Source organism: Miniopterus schreibersii (genome assembly GCF_964146895.1).
Source record: "Miniopterus schreibersii genome assembly, chromosome: 3".
In the NCBI taxonomy this organism is placed as follows: domain Eukaryota; kingdom Metazoa; phylum Chordata; class Mammalia; order Chiroptera; family Miniopteridae; genus Miniopterus; species Miniopterus schreibersii.
Window position 1 is genome coordinate 60929167 of NC_138103.1, and position 8118 is coordinate 60937284.

Genomic DNA, 8118 nt, shown 5'->3' on the forward strand with positions numbered 1-8118 from the left:
GGCCCAAGAGCACATAATCCTTTCCAAGCCCCTAAACCGGAGCTGGCGCCCCTCAATCCTTTGCATTCCCTGGCACAGAACCTAGTCACGTGGCCCCACCTGTCTCTAAGGGAAGCAGGGAAAGGTGTTCGCAGCTACAAAGAGACCCCTCCTTACAGAGGAGTGAAGTCATCATAACTGTGTCTGAGAAACATCTTCACAGAGTGAGAAAGAGGCGATTGGTTAGGAGAATATGAAGCAGCCTGATGGGGGCCGATGAGCTGAGTTAAAGCAGTGACTGCAGAGGAAGCAAACGGAGGGCAATGCTGGATGCCACCCTCAGGAGGACTCGGCCCCTGGCATGTCCAGCATCAAGGCCAGTGTTGCGGGAAGCACGGCTTCTGACGACTTGATTAGATCATCCCGCCGAGCAGCCACTTCCGTCAGTCTTCCTTTGTGACCCGATGTTCACTTCTGCTCTCTTGTGGCGGCTGCGAACTCAGTGGCTGCCCCCCTTTGCTCAGCAGCTCAGTGCCCTCCTGACCCTGAGCAGCGCACGGGGCTCAGGCTCGCTCGCCGCGCGTGTTGGACAGAGGCGGCCATTAGCAGGAGCAATTACGCCTCATTGCTTTGGGGACTTCACGCTACGCAGTGATTCTAGCCCAACTGTTACCAACGTTTTTCTTTTTCAGACCGGCTGATAGAATACAGCGTGGATTATGACCCATAAAGCCATTTGTTCACGCTCCTCCGCGTGCACAGGGAAAAGCAGAACCTTTGTCCAGCTGTCTGATGATTCCCAGGATCTGAATTAAGCACATGCATTCATGTTTCACTGCTAATACTATTTGGCTACAAGTCAAGAGCTCTTTCCCCCTCTGCATGTGCACGAGAATAAAAATTTAGAATATAGCTATATTAAAAGTATTCAATACTTTCGCATAACTTCTCAAACTCTTAGTGTATATTTTTATAGCCAGTCTCCTCTCATTCACAACTAACTGTGTTATTATGTCACTGTAAGAGACTGATCTCATTCAAATATCTAATATCACTAAATACATTGAGAAGCTCATGCTCAGAGAGGGGACGTCTATGGAGGACAGAGCGTAAACTTTCCCATCCCTTGTGCAAACAGTTCCTGCTGTCAGTATTTCTAGGGCAGCAGCCGGGCCCACTAGGCTCAAAGGGCCTTCGTATCTCTGATTCTCTCTTGACACTATTCCCACTCACGCTTTTTTCATCCCTGGAAGCACCCTACTCATCCTTAAAGGCCTGTCCCCAAAGTCACTGTCTTAGTCAGCTCACGCTGCTTTAACAAATACGCCATAGACGGGTGCCTTAACAATAAGCATTCATTTCCCACAGTTCTCTATTTTTTCTCTCTCCTCATCTTAAACTTCTTGGTTATCAGTGACAAGACCTGAGTTTCAATACAAAGTCTACATTTATTAATTCTGTGACATCAGAAAGAATTCTTATCATATCTGTGCTTTGATATCCCTATATGATAACTGGAAATAACAATAATAATAGTCCATTCATTATAGGTTTATTGTGAGGCTAAGATTCAATAGCTGGTGTAAATGTGCTTATTACCCTCTTGGATGTGTTAGTAACCACAACACTCCTGCTTTCCACTTACTATTACTGCATAATAAGCCTCCCAAACCTAGTGCTATAAAAGAATGATCATTTCATTATGATTGGCTGTTTGGTAGATAAGAAATGTGTATAAAGCACAGCAAGTGACTACTTCTGCTTCGTGATGTAGACGTCATAGTTTAGAAGACCAAAATGGCTGAGGTGCTTTGAAAAGCTGGGGCTGGAGAATTTCCTTCCAAGATGGCTTTCTCACTTACACGTGGGGCCTTGGCTGCAATGGCGAGAAGAGGGGCTCAGCTAGGCCCACTGGCTGGGCTGCATACGTGGCCTCCCAGCAAGGTGGGTGTCCAGGGAAGCGGCCTCCGTACATCGTGACTCGGTGTTCCAACAGCACAGAGCAGAAGCCGTATAGCACTTTTTGACTTAGTGTCATAAGTCACATAATCATCAGTTTTGACAGACTCTATTGCTTGAAGAAGTTATAACAACTCCAAATTCAAGTGGATAGAACATCTCAAGGTATGTCGAAGTTTTAAAGCTGCTACACCCACCAGTTACAGAAAAATATTCTAAGAGCCCTTCTACATTTTAAACTTCAACTACAACCCTATGAGGTAGACATTATATTTATTCAATGGATGATTAAGCAGAGACTCAAAGGTCAAACAACTAACTAGTGACTAAGCATGGATTTTAAAACACTTCCTATAAATTTTTTTTAAAGTGAATCTTTTTTCTTCTCTACAGCCTTTTCTCTCTCTATGGAATCTCCTAAAATCTTTTGTTAAAATTTGTTATGGCCTACCTGCTACTGCGTGTGTTTACATATGTGTATGTGCATGAGAGAAAGACAGACAGAGACAGAGAACTTTTATAAGCAAACTCTTTGAAAGGTTATTGACACTTATATCTATTTCTCTATTTTTCAACTGAGTCTTAAATTATTGTTAAACTGGTACCTGTCTAGCATTCCTCTATTATCATTCCTCTACCAATGACCATCAGTGTTCATCAAGCCCAGGCTATATTTAACAGGTTTGATCAGTCAATCCCTTAGTAAACTTTGTACATAGTTTTTTCATTTGCTAAATTATTACTACTCTGGAGATTTCTCATTCATTAATTAAATAACTATTTATTGACTGCCTACTCTTTGCTGGGCAATGTTTTAGGTGATAGAGCAGTGATCAAGAGACAAATACCCCAGCTTTCACTGAGCTTAATTCTAGCGGAATCCTATTATATTACTTATGATTGCATATTGTTATTATTGGTTTTTAAGTTGTCTTGAAAATCTATCTACATTAGTTCTCCTGAGAAACAGAATGCGTGTGTGTGTGTGTGTGTGAGTGTGTGTGTGTGTAGAGAGAGAGACAGGCAGACAGACAGACAGAGACAGAAAGATTTATTTTAAGGAACTGGCTCATGTAACATTGTCTCATTCAACTGTGGGGGCTTTGCAAGTCCAAAATCTGCATGTTAAGCAGGCAGGTTGGAGACCCAAGAAGGAGTCAATGTTACAGTTCACTGTTCAAAGGCAGTCTTTTGGAAGAATTCCCTCTTCTTCAAGAAAAGCCTATTAAGACCTTCAACTGCTTGGACAATGCCCACTCATATTATGAAGGATAATCTGCTTTATTCAAAGTATACTGATTTAAATATTAATCTCATCTAAAAATACTTTCACAGAAACATCTAGAAAAATGTTTGACCAAATAGGTATTGTGGCCTAGTCGGGTTGACACATAAAATTAACCATCACAAGTCCACTCTTTGTCAACTTGGCACCTACACACATCACCTCAATCCACACTTAAACCCCAAATAAGGACAATAACAGGCCACATTTCCACCTAACACGATAGAAGTGTCTTGAATGCAACTGAAAATGTACTAAATCTTTCCCCAGAAGGGGATGCAAGGTCTGTGGGTAATGTTTTCTCTTCTCCTTGATATCCTTTAACTTAAATACTAGGACATAAAGTTGACAATACTTAACTACTATGAGGTGAAGTGAACACATGTTATGTTACACCATAAGGAGAAAGAAGGGGAAGAAAACAAAGATATCCACTGTGTGTGTGTGTGTACACACACACACACACACATGTTCACAACAAAATAAGGAGGAGGTCCTCATGACAATTTCCGTCTTTGCTTCTGTAACTGGTCAAATGGCCATAACTTGTATTTACAGCCGCCTTCTCCATGACACATTCACACTCCCTTTGCCCTCAGCAAGCACTTCGGCTGGTTGCGATGATTCTGTACCTGGCAAAGTGACCTAAACTTTTAGTCTTCAAGGGTCTATGCCAACAGCAGTCCTGCCTAAATTGGGTTGTTGTCCTTTTGCATTGACATGAAGCATAGGATATGGTAATACTAAGAGACACCCTATGGGATCACCTGTATCCCAGATGTATTTTTTCTTGCCTCCCTTTTGAAGTAGTGATCCAGTTCCCCCTTGGTAGTCAGGATCAATCGCCCAGCCCGCAGAGCAACTCCTTTTCTTTGTCTGCTGATTCACAGAAATGTGGAGCCCAACGTGGCCAGGTGGCAGCCTTAGATTACAGGTCAGTGCAATGACCGTTGTGTCTCTTGGAGCAGCACTCCTCCCTTTGGAACTAAGACGGCCAGGCCAGCAGAGCAGAAAGTTCTAGCAACGAGAAGCACAGATTTTGCTAGTGGGTTACTTACTAGGTACAATAACGAGTGGTCCCACTCCCGTTTCTACCCTCTATTTCTGCACCCGTGAGTCCTGGCTGTGGGAGAAACAGCACCGTACACTGGATGCTGATTCGGAGCATATACAACGTTCTGGAAAATCTTCCCCGGGTTCTGCCAGGGACTGCGGCCGAGCTGATGATGTAACTGGATGTTCAGGAGGTCATTTCACCATTAAGCCAAACCAGCTGCTTCGGGATGACAGGAGCAAGCGTGGCAAGACCGGTGGATTCCACCAGCACTGACCCATTGCCGCATCACAGCTTTTGGTAATAGATGCCTTTTCTTTTTTTTTTTTTGTCGTAGTTTAGCTATTACTCCAACCTAGTTGGTTTTTTTCCAGCTTGCAAGTGATATAGTTAGGTAGCTGCACTTACTATCTCGACGCTGCACTAAGCTCTGTGAATCCCAAGTAAATAGAACGAGGTCAGTTACGCCACTGCAGGAAGAAGAAACCAAGTATTTGAAATAACGGAGGCCATGGAACCCCTTTAAATAGAAACAGCACAATATAGTCAGGAGACTCGACTTCAAACCCAGTAACCAGGCAGCCTTTAGACTCTCCACATTTACCTTCTGTTAAAACGTGGATTCTGAGAATTTTCTCCCACTCACCACACCATTTTCAATGCAAATTGGGTTTAATAAATAATAATCACTGAGCATACAGTCTCTTTCACATACTGCCTTATCACATACAGAAATGGAGTGTATGCAGTTTAAAATCATTAAATTCTTTGCATTAAGTAGTCTAATTTTTTCATGAAAGAAAATTGTGTAACCACAGGAAAAGGATCTGTTGACACACTACCTTGTGCTCAGAGTAAATTTAATTCTAAAGGTCACATTCTTTAAATATTTTCTACAAACTAAATGCAGACTTCTATGAACCAAAGCAAACTAATGGACTCCCTGATGTGAGAAAAAATAATCTATAAACTGAGATTTAACTAAAGGGTGTGTTCAGTATGTACCTATAAATACAGAGTAGGGAATATGAACTGAAAAATCAGATAAACTCACTGTGACTGAAAAAAACCTGCATGAAGAGACTTACACAAAGACATTTTAGATGTTCTTAAACACTGAGGTAACTTTGCCTAGAGGGTTAGCCGCAAATATTTTTCATTTAGCCACAAAGATGTGTGTGTGTGAGGGAGAGAGAGAGGGAGACAGAGTACATCTTGAGATAAGAAGAAAGTATTAGAATTTGAATGAAAAGAAAAAGACAAGAAATTATCTAATAAAAGTAGTGGATCTGTTTGCCTTTCAATGTAATAGCTAAAACAAAAATTACAAAATCTCTAAGACACCATGTTACTATCTCTATTTCATAAGTGCAATGGAGCCTAACAGAGGAAAGGCTAGATGAAGATCACACAGCCTATTAATGCTGGAAAGGGAATTGAATTCAGGTCCTAGGCTGCAAGTCCTAGACTTTATCTTTACAATAACACTTGTACATTATGGAAAAATGCAATAAGAGAAAGCCCCAAAGCTCACTGAACTAAAGTCAACAGCTGTTCTTCAGTCATTAGTTTAATGAGAAAATGTTACATTTCATGGGAAGTCTGTTTTCAAATTTCATATAACATTTCCAAAAATCTGGCCTTGAGCTTCGGTGCTCCCCTGCTCTGCGGGGTGAGCTGCCTGCCAGGAGAGCCCCGCGCTGCGCGGGCCTGGGCCCTGGTCCCCACGCTGCCTGAGCGAGGGTCAGCTGTCCTGGGCCATTAGCGCGATTCCCCAACATCGTGCGAACAGCCAGCCTACTACTTTTGAGCCTAACTTTATGTGTGACTTCTGGAAATTGACGGTGGGTATTACAGACATAATTTGAAATTAAGCAGCCCATAAACTTCCATAAATATTCAGAAGATATAAATTACAGATCTGTGCCAATGGGAGGGAAGCATGCCTGAAGTATAGTGTAGGTGTGGTCCAGGGGATTAGATCTATTGAGGTCACAACAGCATCCATCCTTTGTGTTCATCTCACAGATGTTCCCGTCTCTCAGGTTCCCAGAATTGAGAAATTTGTCTAAGGATTCTTAAAAAAAAAAAAAAAAAAGAAAGAAGTTTCTAAGAGAAATGTAACAAAGCTTCACTTAATGTATCTCATATGCTAATGTGTCTATACAAGGCCAAAATGAACATTTTAACATTTCTGTTCTCATCTTTTTCACATGTTGCCAATGGTTTTGATTTTTCTCTTTGCTGGTTTGTGCAGTTACTTCATCAGTGTATCAGAGCCTTCATCACATCTATAATAATTCAACAATTCCTTTTATAAATATACATCTAACAAATATAGCAAACAAATGTACAGATATCACTCCTGCCCCCTCAGAATTATGGTCTACCAAAGAAATTGATACTTATCAATCCTAACTATTTAAAACAATGTGATATTTCTTTGGGAAGCTTATTTCTAAAGCTTATTTAGAGGCTTTGTTATTTAGAGTGAAATAATTTTGCTTTTATTAAAATTTACTTATTTAGAAGCTTACTAACATTTCTAAAGCTACTGCTTTTCAATACATTTTACATGTTTCCAGTATGATAAATCTCTCAGATTTTTAAAAATTCAATATGCTGCCCCTTTCAATTCACTTAACAATAGGAAAAATGCACCCAATTTATCTTTGGAAAATTTCACTATTTTCAGTGCCAAAGAAATGGTTTCTTTTTAGGCAAAGTATATATCTAGGTAGAAACCATTATATTGTTTACTGCTGAACACTTACCCTGTAATATTTCTCAGCATGCAGCTTGAATAGATAAAAATGACAAAAGGAGAATTTGATCCACTATTTGGTAAACTGGATTTTGAATAGAAAACTACCTGCTCAATCAGAAAGGGCAAGTTTTCAATACTATAGCAATCATGGTTAATGTAATACCTTATTTGTCCTTACAGGGTTTACTATTATGTGTAGATAGCCTCCAGGGGGGTTTAAGGGCTGGGTGAAAAATAAGACGGGATTAAGCAAAAATAAAACAAAACTTCACAGACACAGACAACGATATGGTGATTACCAGAGGGAAAGGGGTGGGGGAGGTAGAAGAGGGTAAAGAGGGGATAAATGGCGATGGAAGGAGACTTGACTCGGGGTAGTAAACACAAAATACAATATACAGATGATACTTTATAGAATTGTACATCTGAAACCTATATAATTTTAACTGTCACCCCAATAAATTCAAGAAAAAAGGAAAAAAAAGAATGACCCTAAGGCCTCATAGAAATCCTTAAGCCACCGAAGAGGAAGCCACTTTCATTGCCCTGGATTTCAGGTGACATGAAACCATTTGCTAGGCAAGGTTGCTAAGAAGTGTAAGAGTGCATCTGGATCGCTGGAATGTGGGGCCGCCTGCTTTAATGCACATCTTGTAAAGCCTGCAGCTCAGTGTTCTTCAGTGGGAAAAGACGGGAACATCTGTGAGACGAAGACAAAGGATGGATGCTGATGGCCTGTGCCAGCATTTCTTACCACGAGGAGTATTGGCATTTGGGGTCATATAATTACTCAGTGTGGGGGACTATCCTGTGCATTTGCAGATGTTCAGCACCATTCCTGACCTCTACCCATTAGATGCCCCTCGAGGCTTCCCCTACCTCTCACTATTGCGACAACCAAAAACTGTCTCCAGACACACCAAATGTTCCCTGGGGCAAAAACTGCCCCTCGTTGAAAACCAGTGATCTATGCCATGCTTTGGAAATATTTCTGGTTTAAGAACAACTGGAAGGCAAACCATCAATTAGTTTTCTCATACACATTTCCATAGTCAATAAAAATGTCTAACCACT